The following is a 21,528-nucleotide window of genomic DNA, read 5'->3' as shown; positions in this document are numbered from 1 at the left end:
TCTCCTCTCTGGGTCTTCTCTCAGATCAGCTGGAGGTCCATCGATGTCTCTCTGCCCAACAGACAAACGTACAGCCAATTGCTCAGAGATTTGAGTTCACATCTACAACGGAGTTATATCCTTCATTTGGGAAGAGAGTGCTCAAGTGGGTCAGGGAAGAGTTTAATGTGTGAAAGATGGCCGCTAACACAGATAACTTTCTTACTCCACTGCCTGGTTTGAGTGAGGCTGCTAGCTTCCTGTGCCCTCTCCTCTCCTTCCTGCTTTCTTCAAATTGTAATGATTTTGTTTTCTGGGCCTTAAGTTGCCTTTACATGAAAATGGATGACAAAAGAAACAGCTACCTGTTCTAATCTCTTTTTCAGCCAGGCAAAGTCATGAGGCTTGATTCTAGTGGATGAGGTGGTTTGAACTGTGCTCAGACACTGAGGATGCAGTTTTCTGCTTAGTCGTCTCCTCCTCCTCCTCACCCTCCTCCTCTTTCCCTCCTCCTCCATTTTGTTGATATAGATGTCACAGCTAAGAGTTCTAGTTGATGCCACAGGATAATCACTCACTCAACCGTCAGGAACGTGTACTCATCGGAAGTGTCTTTGAGAAAGCTATAGAAGAGAGATTCTTTGTTTGGTATACACTTGTTATATTTGGTGTCTGGTATAGTTCTTCATATGGATGTCTTTCATAACAGCATCAGTGACCAGAGAATAAACAAGAGACCACAGACAAAGCAATGACGGAAGGGCCTGAGAAGACATGTCAACTTGGTTTTTCCTTATATTCCCTGCACATAGAATATTACTCTGAGGAAGCAGTATAAAGGCATTGGGTAGATAAATTAATGAACAGATTAATTAATTAATTAATTAATAGGTCAACCATCTATAAGGCATAACTTGTCTCTTCTTGTTCAAATACTCTACTTATTTCTGCTGCACTTTGCTGGCTGGCATGTCTAATGAAACATTAATTTATGTTTCCCTTCTTACTTGCAAACTGTGATTTCTCAAAACAGTCCCTTTGAGAAGAGCATGGATGTCTTACATGCACATTAGATTTCCCAGTAGGAACACTTTTTCTTAAGCATATTCACTTACTAGTAAGACATTTTCCTTTTTAGCCCCTCCCCTTCCTAGAAACAAATTGGTCGTAAGTCATTAAGAATTAATGCTGACTGATTTGTCACGTGTTGAAAAGCTCTGTAATGTAGTCTAAATAGAGGACGTGGTAGAGGCCTGTGGGTGAGCTCTGTGAAAGGATCCCTGTACTAGGTTTGAGCCTTAGCACTAAAAAACTTTATGAACAAAAAGGTACTCCAGACATTAAGACACAAACACTAACATGAAAAATTGCTTAGAGGCTATGATACCCGGGATAAAATGCCTTCAAAGAGGATGTAAAAAGCCCAGCTTCTTAGCTGAGCTTTGGTTTTCTTTAGAATTCCATCCTTCCCCATAACTTTTGAAAGAATCTGACCCCTTTCATATGACCAGAGATTGTGTGTGTGTGTGTGTGTGTGTGTGTGTGTGTGTGTGTGTAGGTATGTGGGCACTGTCAAACCTGTGCACTAACCACCACACTATTCTTCATGCAAATTTTTCCAACCTTCTTGGCAGGGATAAGTTTGAGAACATGTAAGGCCCATGTATGATAGGAAATTGTTTTCTACGGTTTCTGGAAATTCTCCCAATATTTTTCTAGAAAGCTTTTCTTCTGTAACCAGGGGCTATAGAAAACATTTGATGTTTGCTGGAGCCATTGTTATTTTGTTACTTATTAAAATCTATCTATATCTATGTGTCATCACTTATCTATTTATTGTGTATATCTTAGTTGCATTCTTATTGCTGTGATAAGGCACAATGATCAAGAAAAAGAGTTTATTGGGGGCTTACAGGTTCAGAGAGTGGGTCCATGACCACCATGGTAGGGAGCATGGCAGCAAACAGACTGGCATGGCACTGGAGCAGCAGCTGAGAGCCTGTAGATGCTCTAACAAGCTTCAGGGAAAGTGCTGAGAATGGCATGGGCTTTTGAAATCTTCTCTTCCAACAAGGCCACAATCCTTCCTAAACAATCCTACCAGCTGGTGATCAAGCAGTCAATATAGGAGGCTATGGGGACCATTCTTCTTCAAACCACCACAGCGTGTACACCAGGGCTTGAGTATGGGAGGTAGTCCTCTCTTCCCACCATGTGAGTCTGAGGGATCGAATTCAGGCTTGGTGGCAAACACCTTTACCTGCTGAGCCAACTTGATTCCCTGGGGTCATTCTTGATGGTCATAGTTTGTGGAATGCTAAGTGGAAACTGAAGGTAATAATAAGCTTTCTACAAGACAAAGACTGGCCCCCTTTCGCATAAACAAGCTACTTAGCTCAATTTCAAGGGTTTCAAGGTTTGGAATCTCTGATCACATATGAAATGGGAAGTGTTCAGCATTCTGCTGTGGTGGAGAAAAATAGCTTTAGACTAGAACCTAACTGTGGATCTCAGCAAGAAGAGAGACAGTGGCTGTGTGTCCTTGATATGACTAGCAGGTGAAGTGACTGATGTCAGAGTTGACCTTGGCTTTGGACTTTATGCTATCATGTCAGAGTACTTCTCAGTTGCCAAGTGTTTTTATACTAGGATAGGTTCACATCTATAAAACATGCCCTAAGTTACACGACCGATATGTATTTCTTTTTTATTTCATATTTTTCCTCAATATGTTTTTATTTAAATTAGAAACATGAGCCGGGCATTGGTGGCACATGCCTATAATCCCAGCACTCGGGAGGCAGAGGCAGGTGGATCTCTATGAGTTCGAGGCCAGCCTGGTCTACAGAGAGAGTTCCAGGACAGCCTCCAAAACAATACAGAGAAACCCTGTCTCGAAAAACCAAAAAAAAAAAAAAAAAAAAAAAAAGAAAGAAAAAAAAAGAAACATAACCTGTCAATTCCAGTTCCCTCTCTCACCCCTCCTCCCTTGGCCCTCTACCAGCCCCCTGCCAGCCCCCCAATATTTCTTTATGATAGACCAGAATTCCAACTCCCAGTTTTGTTTGGCTATTGTTTCAAATCCAAAACTAGCTTCTCATTCAATCTCCATAACCACACCTACATAGCTGAATTCAAATTTTCTATGATAATCCCATGTTAATTAATATTTATGAATAGTTCACTGAATTTGTTTTATTACATATTTTAAAATATGTTTGCTAATTTTGCTGAGCTGTGTAGGAGATAAAGTGACATCCAGATATCAGAAAGATGAAGGAATATTTTCAAATTAAGAATAAATGAATGGCAAATAATGCATTAGCATTAACATGATAGGTATTAAGTTGACTTTTCAAAGATTATATCTGATGATCGTATCATCTCTGAGTCAGTATAGAGATCAGAATGCTGTTGTGCTAAGAGTAAATCTTAGGAGTTTAATACTTATTTTGCTGTATTCATGTGTAGAAATTCAATTCCTGAGGGAAAAAATGAAGAGGGGTAAACTTTTGTGTAATCTGCATGTGATACGACAAATCTTTGTTTTTTGAATAGTTCAATTAAGATACAATAGTCCTTACTCTATTGCTTACTAGTTTCATAGTGAACTGCTATTTGAGCCCTTGGAGACAGCTTTATTTCATGCTATGGCTATAGTAATAATTAGCCATGGAGGCTTTCGAAACCTTAAGCTGATAGTTAATTGGCAGAAACTACTGCCTAGCCTTCTGGGTGCTGAGAAACTTAATAGTAAAAAGACATCAGTAATAAGCGACGAAGTTTCTGAGAGAAAAATCACAAGCTTAGCAAAGTACCATTTAAAAAAGTTGGCGACTTTCCTCTCATCCGTGTGTACTAATTGAGTATTTTACACTGGCTGCATAATTGCCTACCCAGAGAAAATACTTGGCTTTTTTATTCCTGGTGCCAGCTCATACACGCTGGCCCTTGGGTCTCATACGAAAGTCACTGTCACGTTAAATTACTCAGCAGCTATGGCTTCCATTACCTTAGTCTGTGAAACAGTCTCCTTTGTGTGAGGTTCAAATTGAGCGCCTTGCTACCCAGACACACCGGTTCCCAGCCACCAAAGGAAAAAAAAATTATCTCCTAGTGTAGAATGTGGGGAAGGCAGGCTGAGGGAACCACAGGGACTCTGGCCACCCTGTGTCCTTTGTGGACTGTGGTGCTGAAAGGCAGACCTCTCCATGCTGTCTGAGATGAAGAACGCTGAAAGCGGAAAGGGAGTTCCTGCACCCTTGCTGTCCCGGAAACTTTCTCCTCAGCTCCTAGAAGATCAGCACTGCTAGCTGCCGGTCGCCGCCATGAGTAGATGGCGGAGTGAGGACATCACATAGTTAAAAGTGTCAAAAGCCTTAGTCAGGTGAGTGCTCGGAGCCTGGCAGTTGATGGTAGACGTTTGAAATGCTTTCAGAATTGCCGCTAGGGCAGGATCCAGAAATTCGTGAGCTCTGGTCTTGCTTCCCCCTCAACCCTTTGTGTAGGGCTGGCCGTGCAAGGGGAGAAGGCAGCTGCCAACGCAATGGCATTGGAGGGTGGCAAGAGGCAAGCTTGTCCCTGTTGATTGTCCCTTGAGTCTGTCATAACCTTCCTGGCACCCAGCACAGCCCCTGACCCAATAAATCTTATTTATTTATTTATTTATTTATTTATTTATTTAGTTAGTTAGTTAGTTAGTTAGTTAGTTAGTTAGTTAGTTTTACAAGACAGGGTTTCTCTGTATTGTTTTGGAGGCTATCGGTCCAGCCCGGCCTCGAACTCACAGAGATCCGCCTGCCTCTGCCTCCCGAGTGCTGGGATTAAAGGCGTGCGCCACCAATGCCCGGCTGACCCAATCAATCTTGATGGATGGATGGATACAAGCATGGGTGGAATGAGCCTGTGTGTAGGAATAACGGGCATTGCACTCCAGATACTATGCAGAATATAAATGATCCAAAACGCAGATATCATCCAATGTCCCTACTTTTCAGGGGACCCATGGTATAGATAGAAAGGAAGGTAAACAAGGCAACTGCAAGTGGAGTTGTGGAAGGTTGGAAGTCTTTCAGAAGGATGCCTAGGGTCCTGGTTGCAGAAAGGTCTTTAGAAGGGTGTCTTTCTCATCCCCCACTGATGTATCATGTTAGGAGCAGGAAGAACTACCATGATCTTATTGATCCCCTTAGGTGCTTGCAAAGGGTGACCGTAGATTGCAGAGATCCAAGAGCTTCTGGCGAAGGGGATATATTTCAAGCAAGGAAAACGAGTGGGCGTTCACACTGCTGTTGAAGCAGATGTGTCTAAGCAGAAAAAGGAGGGGAGGGCATGAGCCTACAAGGACAGACCCAGAGAGCCAAACAACTTGGGCTGAAGGACCAGGAGTTTCTCCAGAACAAATGGGGTGGTGTTCCACTCAAGGACAAGAAGGGAAACATCGCTCAGCTCAGCTCAGCAGACCAGGAGTGCGAGCATAATCTCACTATGAAGATGGTCAGGATCTTTGCATGAAGAGACTCCTTGTTGCTTTTGTTTTCCTTCTTTTTAAGTATGAAGAAGGGAAAATATTGCATCATCTAGAGATGACAGAAATCAATGGCTTTGAGGATACTGGTATAGTGACAGCTGAGACAGGAGGTAGTTAAAAAAAAAAAAAGATTCCTTTGCTCCAGATGGAAACGTCCCCTGCCAAATCCTGAAGCCCTTTCCTGTTGTAATTATCAGCGGCCTTTGCATTGGCCAGAGAGGAAAGTCACATGGATAGTGATAAACATGAGCTTGCTATCTGACCATAGTGGCTTTACCACTCTGATCTGAGGAGCTACTGCTGACTACAGGGGGATCTCTGTGTGAATGGGTCACTGGATTGAAGAGGTGAATGACGACAAAGTGGGCCTCTTCCACCGATGGCCCTGGCAAACACATGTCACAGGACCACATACTCCTCGTTCTCCTGACACTGCTGGTAGGAACGTTTTTTTTTTTTTTCTTCAAATTGCTGGTGTTTACCCAAGTGCCACGTGTGATTTTGCCTGAACTCCAAAGCTCCATAAGCATGTTTGGAACACAGAAGCAGAGAGAATGGCCTATAAAAGATAAAAGTTCAGCTTTGGGGGTAAGCTTCCTCCTGCCTACTTTGAAATTCCGAAGATAAGAGTCCCCTATTTGCAATCCGCTATCAATGTTTAAACATCTTTCCCTGCGGTCTCTGTGCTTTCTGAGGAGTGGGGTAGAGCGACCCTGAACAGTAGCAGTTCATAAAGACACAGCCCCTCCCCTCCCGCCCCTATCTCTGGCTCTGTTTTTCTATTTGCAGAATGAGCGCTGTTAGTAGCTCATGGAGGCCTGTGTGAAACACATCAAGGCAAATAAAGGGAACCAAGGCCTTTCCTAGAAGCAATCTTTTTCAGACTTGTAAACTTTCCCTCCAACAAATCACAGTTTCTGCTATCTAAGAATAACCAAACAACCTCCGGAACACCAAAACGGCTCCCGCAAGATACCATTTTATTTTGCTATGCAGTGTACACAACAAGAAACATATGGGGTAAGCAGGCAGACATTTAGAAGGACTGAATTAAATGCGAAACAGCACTGAAGGCACATTTTACGTTATTATCGTACATTTCACGTTATTATCGTACAACCACAATGTCACCGACAACAGTGAACTCTGAGTTTGGCTTTCCCTCCTGGCTTCTGACCTGAGGACTGGATTTTAAAGAGAGTGGCACTTTTGCGCCTTACTCTTAGTTGAAAGTTGAGTTCGAGGCTCTATGGGGATGCTTCCTGAATTCACTCTGGGCCGTGGGTGTGAATGAGGAAGTGAGTTTACAGCCTCCCTGCTGGCTTTCCTAATAAAGGAACAATGGCTTTTGAAAGTCACAGATAATCCTCAGTCCTCATTGTGCTCTTCTGTTTCAAGCCAGCCTTTCTCTTTAGCAGCCCGGGAGCTGCAAAGCTGACTGCTGATCTTTTCCCTTCCTCTGCCTGACCCTGCGCGCACACATGCACACACCCTCTAATAGAGGTACGGAGAGCAGTGAAGTGACCCAAAGGCCGCAAGTAGGAGGGAGAAGAAAGGAGAAAAAGCCAAACAACTAACCCTAACCGCTAGTTAGCAGTTTTCCATTGCCTGTTCATTTAAGCCGCCTCCAATGTGTTTACCATTATTTCTTTTATTTTTTGAGGCCATAATACGATCGTGTCATTACTCCCTTCCCCTTCCTCCCTCCAAACCCTCCAGTATGCTCCTCTTTGCTCTCTTTCAAATTCATTGCCTCTTTGGGGATGTGATTTCTTAGGGAAGACCTATCTGCTGACACTTCCCCTTTAGAACGGGACCACCGTTTTCCATGCAAGCTATGGGGGATGCAAAGCACTTGAGCGAGGTCCCGGTAGGATCCTACATGTCAGGGTAATAGGTCTAATATTCCCAATTTCTATAGGACCAGAAGATACAGCAGAGTCCAAGTTGTGCTCAAAGCCACACAAGCTAAGAATAAAAATGGAAGTCACAAAGTAGAGAGCTAAGTTCAGAGGCTGCCCCTCCGTGTTGACGCATACTGTTTGTGTATGTCGATTTTTTTTTCATGGTGTGTCTTTTGATATTCGCAATAGCCACTTCAAAATGGGTAGCCTGCCGTTTACAGAAATATGATCTGCAATGAGTTAAGTTTTGACCTTCCCTCTCTGTCACTGTGCTTTTAAGTTCCTGTGTCATGAATTAAACATAGAACCATCTTGTTAATTTAAATAAAATCCACCTACTGGGGGTCATATGTATGGCCTGAGTCAGCTCTGTGGAATCACCATTGTGGAACAGAACGCCCCCCCCCCGCCCTGTCTTTTCTGTTTCAATTGTACAAGAGCTAAGAATGAGCACCAAAGAGGAAGGAACACATCAATCCCAGTCAGCAGCACTTCAAAGATGCTGCCCATTCTCAAAAGACCAATGCGATGCACTAGCAGGCTTTCAACAGACACAAATTCACTTAGCAGAGTTTCCTAAGAGAGTGAACTTTATGGAAAACGGCTTTTTTTTTTGTTTGCGGAAGGATTTAACGGTAGAAAGAATTTCTTTGTAAAGTACAAAAATAGTTTTAAAACAGTCATTCTTACGATGATTTATGGAGCAACGCTTTTGTTCCAAGCTGCATGCCAAGTGCTTTACATAAGTACATGATTTAATTATTTTCAAAACCTCATAAGATAGCTATTATCATTGCTCCTCATCTCTGGATTGGTGTTAAGTAACAGAAGGGAAGAGTATTTGGGTTTCCTTTATGTTACTCCCCACTATAATTCATTTGAGATACATAAGAATGTTTATTTCTTTTCTCCAAGAGTTTCCTGATGGTGATATGGCTTCATTGTTGAATCCTCACAATAGACATTTCTTATCATGTAACTACGAATGGTCATGTGTAATAGAAAATGTCACTGAAAAGACTGACTGCCTTGTCCTTGTGCATGGCTGGATATTTAACCTTACGACATTTTCTTCCATGTTGCTTTTCATTTTACAGTATCAACTATAAAAACCTTCCTAAGTTAAACCCGTATTCCCTACGTGGATATTTGTTAATGCAATATCTTAAATATAAAAAGAGCCTAAGACAAATGCTGATGTCATTATACACAAAGAGTTTTCATGAATAAGTATGAATATATAAGGAAATGGATAGGATACTGGCCAAAGAATATGATAAGGGATTCCAAAGAAAATATACATAATTTCCCAGACTTGATGCAATAAAAGGTTCAAAACAATGTTATTATAAGCAATAAAAATTGTGATTTCATCATCTAAAGTCTTTAAGGACTTAAATGCACAGGTACTTTGTTTTTATCACCTTAGTTCTTATTGAAAACATTTTCATACAATATGTTCTGATCACAGTTTCCACTCCCCAGACCCCACTAAATCCTCCCTGCTTCCCTATCCACACAAACCCATACCCTTTCTCTCTCATTAGGAAACAGTCAATTAAAACACACACACGCACACACACACACAACATGTAAACTTTTGAAATATAGATAAGATATACACAGTTTAAAAAAATTTAAAAATAAGTAGGATACTTATAAGTACTTAATATCTATAATCTTGGAGGCAATAATCCTACTTATAGTAATTTATGCAAAGAACACATGAAGGCTCATCAATTTTTGCCTGGATAAGTGATTTCCATAATTATATTTTAAATAAAAACTTAAATAGCATAAATTCAAAAACATGAAAGCTCAATACGATCATAATATAACTATATGCTAGCTGTAGTTTTAAACTAATTAATTTAAAACTATGATTTACTCGTCTATAATATACCACTAAGGACAAAAACAAAAGACAAGAAACAATGTATATGCATGTAATTTCAATTTTGAAAATGAACGCTATCTAAATGAAATTAGAGGTATAATAAGCTATATTATATAGCTAATATATACTATATACATAAATATAAAACATGAAAAATACCCACTGACTAATGGTGGTAGAATGATAAGGTAATATCCCCCTTGTAAAAATATTTTTTCCTAAAAATTACTACAATTTGTATTTATCGCTATAATTATAAATGTCATTTGAGCCTCCTATAGAACATTTCGTATTAAAATTTCTTATATATATATAATATAATATGTTATATAATAGGATATAGGACAAGATATCTCAAGCAATTATACCTCAGTGCAAATCCAAGACGCCATCTATTAATATAAGCATTAGTTTGGAGTAGGTCACCTTTGCCCTTCCCCCCAGAGCTGTGAGCTCAAACAAGTGCAGATATTTTTCCTACACTTCTCACATTCAGTTCAGCTAAAGACAGAAACAGGTCATTTCCAAACTCTGATTGGCACTGTGCATTGGGATGGGCGGTGTGTCACTATCACATAAATGTGCCATCTACGCTTATTTGAGTATAATCATCAAAAATGCTGATTTCAATGTCTTTTTTATGAAAGCAAAAGAATGGGGCCCATCCAAAGAAGAATGTGTACATCAAGTTCGCAGCTGATATACAGTGACAGGTATATTTTACTGGAATTCAAAAAGCAACGGCAGGCACATCAGTGTGTTAAGATCCAAAGGAAGCCTTTGGAGCCTGAAGAGATAAATTCTAAGTTTCACAGTGTTGTATCCTTAGGAGAAAATGAATCAAGTTTTATTTGAGACGATGGATTAAAGGGTTTTTTTAAAAATTTTGGTTTATGTTTTATAGACAATGTCTCTTGTAACCTAGAATGGCCTCCAACTCATTCTGAAGTCAAGGCTAGACTTGAACTCCTGATCCGACTGGGTCCACCTCCCAAGTGCTGAGATTGCTAAGATGTGCGTCCATACCCAGCAGGATTGTTATTTTTAACATTTATTCTTCAGTCCTGTCTGACGTTATGTGGCAAGAAACATTTAGTGTAAAGCATACAATTAAAATGATTTAAAGTGATCAATGACCCAAGAAAAGTGCTATCCCTTTGCTTAAAGCAAACACTGACATATTGGCAGGTATCAACACATAGTCAGAACTGTGAATTACTTTCCACAAAATATGAGACTTTTCCTTCTTCCTTCAAACGATTTTAATTTTTGTGGCAAGCACAAAGCTGATTTTGGCAAGAATGGAAGGTGTGCTCACAGCGGGAGGAATCCACTGAGGAAAGCATCTAATATATTAAGTTGCTACAGCCCTTTCTTTGAGGCTGTAGGCCATAGCGTCATCTCTTAACATAACATTTTTATTCTTCCTATTAAAAAATTCTCCAGTGACCATCCCTCCTTTGCCTTTCTCCTTTCTTCATGACAGCAATGCAAAATAAATTTTGATAGAAATGTCTTGTTCGCCTTTTTGACTGCTCAATTATCAGCTTCCCAGCACACCCAAATAGTACCAATATTATGTTAGAAAATTATGTTTTTTTCGTTGAGTTTGGTTGCTTTTCAAATTCCAAATATGTCTGTTTCATTACAGATGCAAGTTAAGCTAATATAAAATAGCAGATATTATATAAAATACGAAGAAATAAAACTTCAGTCCACATGCAAACACAGAGAGACATAATGTGCACTCATGTACACACACACACACACACACACACACACACACAGGGTATCTGTTCTTTGTGCTCATCAGCTTTCCTATAGGACTTGATTTTTCCCGTGTCTGGAATTCCTTGTCCTTGTCGTTTATAATAGCATTGAAGGATTCTACCGGATGACCATTCCCTTTTTAGAGATTAAAGCTTTGCCTGTGACATAGCCCCTCCTTCCTCCATGACAAAACCTACCTACCATAGCAGAGGTTGTAGAGGAGAGCTTTGTATGGCGTTTTCTTAACAACCACAGTGTGGGCCGAGAGCCCAGATCTCAGCAGTAGGTTAACAACACATTCTCAGAATAGGTTTCATCTTTGCTGCACTCCAGTTAACCAACCAAACAAGCCAACACGGCACAGCCCCGATTGGATGTAATTGTGGGGATCTGAGTTGGAACTGCAAAAGCATGTTTGTGACCATGAGAAATGAGACCTCGCACCCACACGATCTAAAAGATGGTAGAGTTTGAAGACAAAAAGATTTGCAGTGGGGGGGGTGTGTGTGTCTCTTTGATAACATCCATGTACCACTGATCTAAAAGTAGGATCTCTTTACAGGGGTGTGTGTGTGTGTGTGTGTGTGTGTGTGTGTGTGTGTGCACGTGCGCGCCTGCCTGTATTTGCGCATGTGTATGAATGAATGGGGTCGTTATCAGGGATGTTTCTCAGGCACTGTCTGCTTGGCTTCTTTGAGACAGACTTTCTCATTGGCCTTGGGCTTTCCCATTAGGACAGGCTGTTTCACCAGAAAGGTCCTTAATACTCTCTTGTCTCCAGCTCTCTCAGCACAGAGATGACAAATAAGAGCTACTGTGTCTCCCCTTCCGGGTCCAGAGGATTGAACTCAAGTTCCTGGCCTAATACTTTACCCCTTGATCCTTCTCCCTGTCTCCCTTTCAAGAATGCTATGGTCAAATAAACTAATTCTGTTTTAGCCATCTTAATCAAATTACTTTGTTCCCTTCATCCAAAAACCACCTAACTGAATTTTCAGCCTTTCAAACAAAACTGAAGTATTCAGGGTTCAATATGTAATTTTATAAGCTCGTCCAAAAGTTTTCATGCAAAAACTTCTTGGAAATGGAATTCAGCTACCAAAGCTTAGTCAACCTTAAATATAAACTTAGAGTTCTTTTAAGTGTATGTTAGCCAGGTCGTCCTACTCTGCTCCCCATTCTTACGTTTCTTAACTGTGACTTGGTTTGAATTAGGAATTAAGAGTGTGACCTAAGATCATGTGCTACTGGCTGGTTTCTTAACCACATTGCTTTCTGCATGGTTGACTTTGGGAATGTCACTCAACCAGTCATTGCCTTAGTTTACTGTCTGCCTAAGAGATAGGATGAAAAATGTCACCCTTCCGTTGGGTTTCGGTGTGCTTACCAGGTTAACATTTGCAAGCAGACTAGACTAATCGGGTCCCAGTTCTAGAACAAGTGTTCATGCGGCTCATTGCTCTCTCATCTTGTCCCAGTAACAGATACAATGTCAGTCTGAGGTTTGTGTTTGGACTGTAGCTTTCTTCTGTGTAAGTTCACTAAGGGCCTTCTCCTTCCTCTTGGCGTTGTTATCTTTCTTTCTGCCAAGACCATAAACTAGGTTGGAATATAACGTTACAGTTATAAGTCAGCATGGATTTTTTACACAGAAGAGGCTTAACTGTGAAATATGCTTCATTTTTTTAAAATTTCAAATACATTTTATTAAAAAACCATTGTGTATAAATAAGACTATCAAACATCCAAATTAACCAGACCTAAATTCTATGCAACCTAATGAACTGTTATGAGTTGGCATTCAAAACAGAGGTTGAGAAGTTTCCCGTTAAATTTCACACATTACATATCAGCTGTATTTTATGACCTATCCGCCACTGAAATTTTACAAATGCATGGCAGAAAGAGAAGTAGGAAAACAATTAGCTTTTTACCTCCACTCATAACGTATCCATTGTCTGCTTTCAGTTCTTCATCATATTTTCCTTCTTTTTATTTAGCTTTTCTTATTCTGATAAACTGGACCACACAAGGGTGTTAGCTACTTACAGATTCCCACAGGCTCTTTGACCATCATGGAGTCATTACATTAGATCTTCAAGGAGAAGCACACCCATGGGCTTGTCATCCTGTCCTCCAGTCAGTGGGGAAATTACGACTCCAGATAATCACCTAAAATCTAAATGAGTCTTTTCTACTTTATTATTTTAAAATCCCTGAAGGTGGAAGGAATGGAGAAGAAACTATAAAATCATTGAATTGTATCTTTTAGATAATAGAACTTTTGACTGTTGGTGGTATATTTTGTTTGTTGTTTTGTTCGGTGTTTCCCTTACTCTGTTTCAGGGAAGAAAAGCCATAAAACAAAAATGTGTATGGCGACACCTTTTTGGATGACCAGGCATTTAATATAGCCTTGCTTGGCTAGCTAGTGATTTTTAAAGTCAGCCTGGGCGACACAAAATCCTGTCTCAAAAATATCTATGAAATTAATTAATAACCAGTGACACAACAAAATGTAATGCATTTTCTATATGTGTAACGTATATATGTGAGTTGTACAGTGTGCATGAAAATGTGAGTTCTATAGTAAGTTTCACCATATTATTAAGATCAAATGTTATAGATCTGCATCAAAGGGCTACTGAACTTCATAGAAGTTTTACAAAAGACTATAATACCCTTTGGCTAGTGATTACCCATCATCCCACACATTGCCCTCTGTTATGAATAATCCTTTATGGATTTAAAAGGAGGTCACTTCAGATTGTTAGTCCATTTTCTCTTCTCTCTCGCCTACTCAACAGTGTAAAAGCGGCCAGAATGGAATAACGGTCAAAACCCAGAACCAGCCAAGAGTCATAGTTTGTCTCTGAATAATTCTTGCAATTTTCTGGTCCTTTGAGAATATTATTTGCACGAATATTACTTCATTATGCTATGTACTTGATTTATTATTATTTGACCATTGATGGTATTTTTATTATAATTATTATAGTTTTACGATTATAACCTTATAGCTATTATGTACGTGAATGTTACTTTTTTTAGTATAATGAGCATAAAAGGAAGGGAAATGCACAATCTACATTTCATTTAGAGACATATGATCAGTTGGTATTTATAGTTTTACTGAGAATATGTTTTTGAAAGGAAGCAAATTTGCATGGGAGCCACTGGGGCCTGAAGACCACAGTAGATTTGGAGCATTTTATCGAAGTCGTGGTGACAGAATGGCAGACATATAGATACTCAAAGGACTGCCTAGTCAGCAAGCCACAGAACAGATTACAAGAGCACCAGAAACACACTTCAAAGGTAACACTTTTATAGCAGGATTAAGACTTAGAAAGAGCGGTTTATGGTAGTCAATCATGGGGGCGGGGAGACCGGGACTGTCCTTGCATTTTTTTTTTTGAAGATCAGCCACTTCCTTGCTCTCACTACTATAAATCTGTATGCTTTCCAGTTATTTTTAAAGAACTTTGACCTGCCAGAGCACACCAGGGCTGTTCCCCACTTAACAGACCTGATTAGTTCCTGCTCGTGTCTCCCTATGTTTTCTAGTTGGTAGGTAAGATTTTTCCGTGGGCTACATTTGATGTTCATTAGGGTAAAAGCTTTAATTCATGAATTCATTGACCCTTCGTTGAGAACATGGTGTGTTGTTATGTGTTGGTCACTGTTCTAGGCAGGCAAAATAATACGGCGGAGAATCACATTGGCCGAGTTCTCTGAGAGTGTCATCGGTGTGTCAGTTTGACCTATCTATCATCTGCATATTCAATAAACAGGAGTGTGCTATGTTGGCGATAAGCAAATGCTTCCAGGTAAACACTTTGAAATGAATGGACTCCTCTCTTTCTTCATCTGAGTTTTCACAAATGAGAATGGGGAGTCTCGCCTCAGAAAGCTGATATGTGTTCTGTAAATATATATTGCATAAAATGTCCCATTCTTCAGGAGATGCCCAGGGGCCTCCACTGTGTTCTGGCAAAGGTCCCCTCCGGAAGGAGCGAGAACAACCGATCTCATTCATGCTTTTTATGCTGGGCGTGGCTGTGATGAGGCCCAAGCTTTGTATGAAAATAAACTGGTTTCCCTGAAGTGTTCTCTTTGCCCCTGTGGCTCACGGCTACCTGTCTTGGAAATTGGCAAACCAGTGGTAGCATTTGAGGTGTGGTTGATTATTGAGGTGTTGTAGACCATTTTGAATACATGTCACTTTGTCATGTGGATTATCAGGGCTCATGTTCTTGTAGTGTGAGAAAACATTCAGAATCAGAACCCCTACGTGGTGTCCCTAGAAGATTTTGTAGCCACTAACTGGAGCAAGCTTGTGAACCAGCTATTTTACCATTGTCCACAACACATCTTGAAGAACTGGGACTGTGTTGTGTGTGTGTGTGTGTGTGTGTGTGTGTGTGTGTCCATTGTTTAATGTGATCCATTTTGTAATTTGACAAAATTAAGAGCTGGACACAAACATTTGGGGAGAAATGGGCACATCTGTTTATATCTGTTTATATACTGTACTTGCTCGTGTACAGTAACTAGAAGTTATTTCCAGTTCTGTTGATGGCTTCTTTTTGCAACATTCTATAACATGTGAGTATAGACCCTGCTTTCAGGAAACATGCCTTCAATTCCCAGCTGACATGTTCTCCTTCTTCTGGATTCCTTCCCCCAAGCCCGTCTGCCCCCTTGTTATCTCTACAATGGCTATTATTAGTGATTGAGAAGGTTAGAAAGAAGCCTTACGAACATGAGGCAAAACTTTCATGGTGGAGATGGGATGAAGCTCTTTGTCAGGAAGTTGTCCCCCTCTTTGAATAAATGTTAAACATCCATTCTATCCGGCAAATGTTAACAGTACATTGTACAATTTCAAAGCATTGAAATTGATTTGATTCAGGCTAGGAAGAACCCAAATGTTATGGAATCCCAATGGAAGTTTTGAACTTTGTTTGCTCGTTTCAAATACATATTCTAACTTCTGTTACATTTCAGATGATCTTATGACTTCCAAATTTGGTTGTTCCAGCTACTGAAATAACTCTACAAGAATATTTCTCATGATTTTCCCAGAACAGCGAGAGCTATGAAATACTGAAAATGCCCCAGTGTCATCTTAGGCCCTGTTTGCTAGTGACATGGTGGCTCTTGCTCCTTTAGCTCATCAATCTTCTCCTCTTTTCCCACCCTACCCCTGCAGGAAAAGACCTAATAAACAAACACAAAAAACCCCAATCCTATAATAATAATAAATGGATGTATATTTAGATTTCCCAAATAGTGTTGGGTACCACTCTGTCCATAGAGGTTTTCATGTAAATCCGTGGTGAAAGCAGAAGTAGATTCCATGGCCTACCCAAAGACCTTTCATGTGTGTGAGTCTTGAAAAACACACCAGATCTCTGACTCAAAGCTCACATTCACACTTGGCAGAAAGTTTGAAATTTAAAAAGAATTCTAAGTGTAAAGAAGATGGTCTTCCTTTATAACCAAGAAAAAAAAAAAAACTTGGACAAAGACTTCTCATGCTTCCCTTGATCAAGGAAAGCTTAAAAGAAACTGAAGACAGTTCATTTCATTCTTTCCAATTTACACGATGGAGATTTCTCTATGTAAAATGAACATAAAACTAGTGGACAGGACATCACACACTTGATGCCAAATGTTTGTGTGTGTGCATGTGTGCCCAAGGATGTGAGTATGCCATGTGGAGGTCCGAAACTGACATCATGTGTCATTCTTTAGTTGCCTTCCTAGAGTATCGTTTAAGAAGTCATCTGCGGCTGAATTGGGTGTTTAATGATTTGACTAGGCTGCAGACTAGACTAGTCTGCCTCCTCATCGTTGGGATTGCAGGAACCACTTAGCTTTCACAGGGGTGCTGGGGATTGAACTTAGGTCCTTATGCTTTCACAGCAAGCTCTTCACTTTTGATGGATCTATCTCCCCAGTCTACTATGTTTACAATAAGCAATGCCTCATAGTATTGCAGGTAAGCCACTTAAAATTATTTACTTGTGTAAAGCAAGCCTTTGGTGCAACTATTTCAAGTAGGAGAGGTTTGCGTCATCTCAATATTGTTAGTCATAGGCATTTTAGGTATGCTTGGCCATTTCCAGAAGGGGGATTAGATGAAAAACAAATAAACATGAATTTCATCCAAGAAAGAAGGCTTAAAATCGTTGTCATCATACATTGAAAAATAAAACAGCTATATAGTTACTTCTGTGGGTAACAGGTGCCGTTATTGAAGAAGCTGAAAGCCAGTGATTTATTGAGTGGCTCTTTAAGACACCAGAAACTCTGGAATTTCAGAGGATGAGACTATAGTCTTTCAACAATCCTTGATTCTTTCTGTTAACAGTATCTGACTACTCTCTTGGTGACAGTTTTCACTGTGGGATGAAAAGGGTAGTTGCAGAGTTGGCAGTCAGTGGATTCTGTTCAGTTCTCCTTGAGTCATGAAATGTTCAGTAGGACATAAAATGGCAAACAGTGACTGCTGTAGTCAGAGTTTGAAACAATGTAGCTCAGAAGTATTGTTCTCAGTTTTTTGAATTAAATGTCCTTACATATCTCTATTAACTCTTATTTTTCAAGCCCATCATGGTTACCTATGTAATAATTACTTTAAAAATTATTTTTAAAACTCATCTTTCCTTGCAATAAATTCTATCACGTGTGTGCCATTTTATGTCTTATTTGTGAGAAACTTAAAAAATATTTTTATATGCATGTGCATGCATGCCTCTCTGTCTTTCTGTCTCTGTCTCTCTCTCTCTGTGTATGTGTGTGCGTGCGTGCAGGTACGTATGTGTGCAGGTACATGTGTGTGCATACATAGTTGTGAGGTTCAAATCCCTCTGGAATGCAAGTTATAGACATCTGTGAGCCACTACACCTCAGTATTGAGAGCAGAACTTAGGTCTTCTGCAACAGCAGTGCATTCTCTTAAGCTTTAGGCTCTCTGTGGCCATGAAATATTTTTTGTTCCTGGTGTTAGGCTCAAACCTTCTTCATTGTGCTTGAGTTTTTAGTTTTGTCCTCACATTTTAAAAATCTCATTTTTAAAACGTCTTTTGCCTTAGATAAAACTTACAAAATCATCTCATCTGAAAATACTTTTCTCATGAAATTTTAAATAAAATTTAAGCTAATTCTTTAGAATGTTATGTATCTCGGTGCTTTGCTTGCATGTATGACTTTGCACCATATGTGTGTTTGGTGCCCCCCGAGGCCAAAATACAGTGTTGGATCCTCTGAAACTATAGTTACAGTTACTTGTGAGCTGCCATGTGGATGTTGAGGATTAATTCTGGGTCCTATGCAAGAGCAGCAAGGGCTCTTAATCACTGAGTCACCTCTCCAGATGCTGCAACATTTAAAAAAATATTTATTCTTTATAATCTTTTAATAATGTCCTTTAACATACCCCTTCTCATTGTTCTCTCCTATCCCCTTTCCCACTGGGTCTACATTTCCCACCCCTACTTCCATGTCTCCTTGTGGCATTTAATTAATGTACCTGAGTGAGTAATTGAGTAATGGTGACTTATCAGTGGCAACACCCCTGGGTGTTATAATCTCCCCTCCCCTAACAACTGCTAACTACCTATAGCTCTTCAAGTCAGGGTGAGGCCTTATTGAGCTCCTCCCCACTTCCCGTGATGGAATGTTGATGGTCCTCGTCTTGTGCATGTGTGGAGCAGGAAACTCTTGCTGCTGTGCATTCATGAGTACAATTACCAGATGGATGTTTATTGCTATCTCATGGTTGAGACTCTCTATTTAAATGATGCTTACAGTAACATCTAAAGGAGATTGTAACGTGTATCCTTTCCCGCCAACTGCCTGGGTCCTGCCACTATCTCAGCCCCCAAATAACACACAAGATACTATATTAATTATGAAGCTGTTGGCTGTTTGATGTGGTTTCTCACTGGCTAGCTCTGACTTAATTATTAACCCATAATTACTAATATATATTTTTACAAGGTCTTATCTTACCGAGAACACAGCCTTATGTATCCTCTCTTCCCAGGATCACATGGCAACCCTCTAGTCTTGACTACATTTCCCGGAATCCTCTTTGGCTCCTAGTCCCACATATCTTGCTTCCCTATTGGCCAACAATGCTTTATTTATCAACCAGTAGGACAACATATACACTGAAAGACTTCCCCCATTGGGAGATAAAATGCAGAGATGAATAGACAATAATTTGTCTGCATGATGGGACAGTGATACTAGAGACAGACAAATGTCTCCTGAGTTCCCCAGTATTATATTTAGTCAGTCTTTGAATATCTCCAGAGTAGACAAGAGCTAGTTTCTTCTGCCTCTCTAATTGATGATGTTATCATTACATATTAACCACAGAGCTACCTTGGCCATAAATAGATGACAGTTTGTCGAAAAGGAACATCTGTTTTGGACCATGTAGTCTCTGGAGTGTATCATATCAGAACACATTCTCTGAAAGCGTGACTACAATGCTGCTTCCTGTTTAGGTATTACAAAATAAAAGTGTTCCTTAAAGAATAAGGACGAAAGCTGCCGTTGATGAGACTCTGAGATCAATTCTTTCACCTTGCTTCCAGTTCTGGGCACACATGATTAGGAAATACAAATTGGCTATTTTTTTTTAACCATTACCATTGAGAACTACCAATTTTATTTGTATTTGTTATTTGTTATTCCTGTGTATGGCTGGTTTCCCTGTATGAGCGTGTGTGTGCGCATGGATGTTGGATCCCCTGGAATTGGAGATACAGATGGTCAAAGCCTGCTAAGTGGGTGCTGGCAACTGAACCCAGTCCCTCTACAAAAGCAACGAGTGATCATAACTGGTGCTTCATCTCTCTACATGTCTTAAAATGCTGCAACTCGGGAAATAATTTAAACAAACATGCCAGGTTTCAAAGAAATGCAAGTAGTATTATCCATGTTTTCAGCTTCTTTTTGTGACTTACAGAAGTGACATATTTTTGTTGTAGATATTAAGAAATGCCCCTAAAAGAACCTCAAATCAGTTAAATATTAAAGGAAAGAAATACTTGAATCTTCCACTTTTGCTATAACTTTCATGTCAGTTGATGTACAAATGCTTTTTATCGTTTTATTGGTAGAATGTTATTATGGAGAATTGTTCAGTAGAACGTAAAATTATGAGGTACTGGATTATTAAAGCTCTAGTATCCTCTATGAGAGGCTCTCTCTCCTTTCCTGGCTCTCTTCTGTGTGTGTATATGTATGCATGTATATATGTATGTGTGCACACATGTGTGAGAGTATAGAGACCAGAGATAGGCATTGGAAGTCTTCTTGTATTATCTCTGCCTTTCTCCTGAACCTGACACTCTCTTGTTTGGCTAGTCTGTCATCCAACAAGCCCTACTGGTCTTCCTGTCCCCTCTTTTCACACTGTTGGGGTTACAGATGAACACAAAGCCATGACCGGCTTGTTCCATGGATGCTGGGATCTGAACTTAGGACCTAGCAAGCACTCTTTAATCACTGAGGTATCTCTCCAGCCATCCCACCCTCCCTGGAGATCCTAAATAAAACATGTAGAAAGTGGAATTAAAAAAATAACAGCATAAGAATGGGAGAATTCTTAGAGGTCACTGTGTGGTTCCCTAGCCCCACAGGAAGCCCCTCACTGCATCGCAGGTAGCAGTCTCCAGATGCTGAGAGGTCACGCAGCCCTTGGATGGACATCAGAAGGAAACAAGCAGGCTCAGCTTCGACATTCCTCAGATTCAGTTCAGAGAAGAGCTCACTGCGCTTTGAACCCTTTCAGCTTTTACAATCGTCCTCTCTCCTTACATTTTCTTCTCCAGCGTTTATCATTAATACCATCTAGTGGGTCTTTAGTCTATAGAGAGAGCACTCGTAAGAAATAGCCAGACAGATTTGTCAAATGTGAGATTTCTTGGGCTTTTGGGGAGGATCCATCATGAAGCTCTAAGAAGAGACTTTATTTTGTTAATGGACAATTGATAGTCCATATTGCTATAAAATGATGTTATCCTCTCCGAATGATGAATATAAAAATTTGTGTAAGCATTAAACACAGCAGAACAAGCTTAGCGAAAACATCTTGAAGACAGGAATAGTTTGGGGAATAAAAAAGAATCATATATATGTATTCTGCACTTTGGATAAGAGGCTGAAGGCATTACTTATAATCTGTTAGCTCAAGATGGGTTCTATCGTTTTATCTCCACATAGGCTACGTTTTCGCAAGTGAGATAAAACAGGCACTTTGTCATGATAGCCCTAAACGTCTCCTTTAGTACTCCTCCTTCCTCCCTCTGTCTCTGAAAGTGAGCTCCTGGATAAACCCAGATAGCACTAGCTCTGGTGCCTGTATGAGCTATTTGAACAGGTCGCCATGGCAAATTTGCTGGCCCTCGATCATGGACAGAGCC

The 21,528-nt window shown here is 40.1% G+C and overlaps 1 protein-coding gene across 7 annotated transcripts in view; it reads left to right on the top strand.

Annotated features, from left to right (window-relative positions):
* The window catches only part of Angpt1 (angiopoietin 1), a 414,397-nt gene that overhangs the window by 260,619 nt on the left and 132,250 nt on the right, over positions 1-21,528 (top strand). The gene's annotated exons all lie outside the window — the stretch shown is intronic.

Source organism: Mesocricetus auratus, unplaced genomic scaffold (genome assembly GCF_017639785.1).
Source record: "Mesocricetus auratus isolate SY011 unplaced genomic scaffold, BCM_Maur_2.0 Super-Scaffold_100023, whole genome shotgun sequence".
Taxonomy (NCBI): Eukaryota; Metazoa; Chordata; class Mammalia; order Rodentia; family Cricetidae; genus Mesocricetus; species Mesocricetus auratus.
The sequence above is the reverse complement of the archived record's forward strand: the minus strand, read 5'-3'. Positions and strand labels throughout refer to the sequence as shown.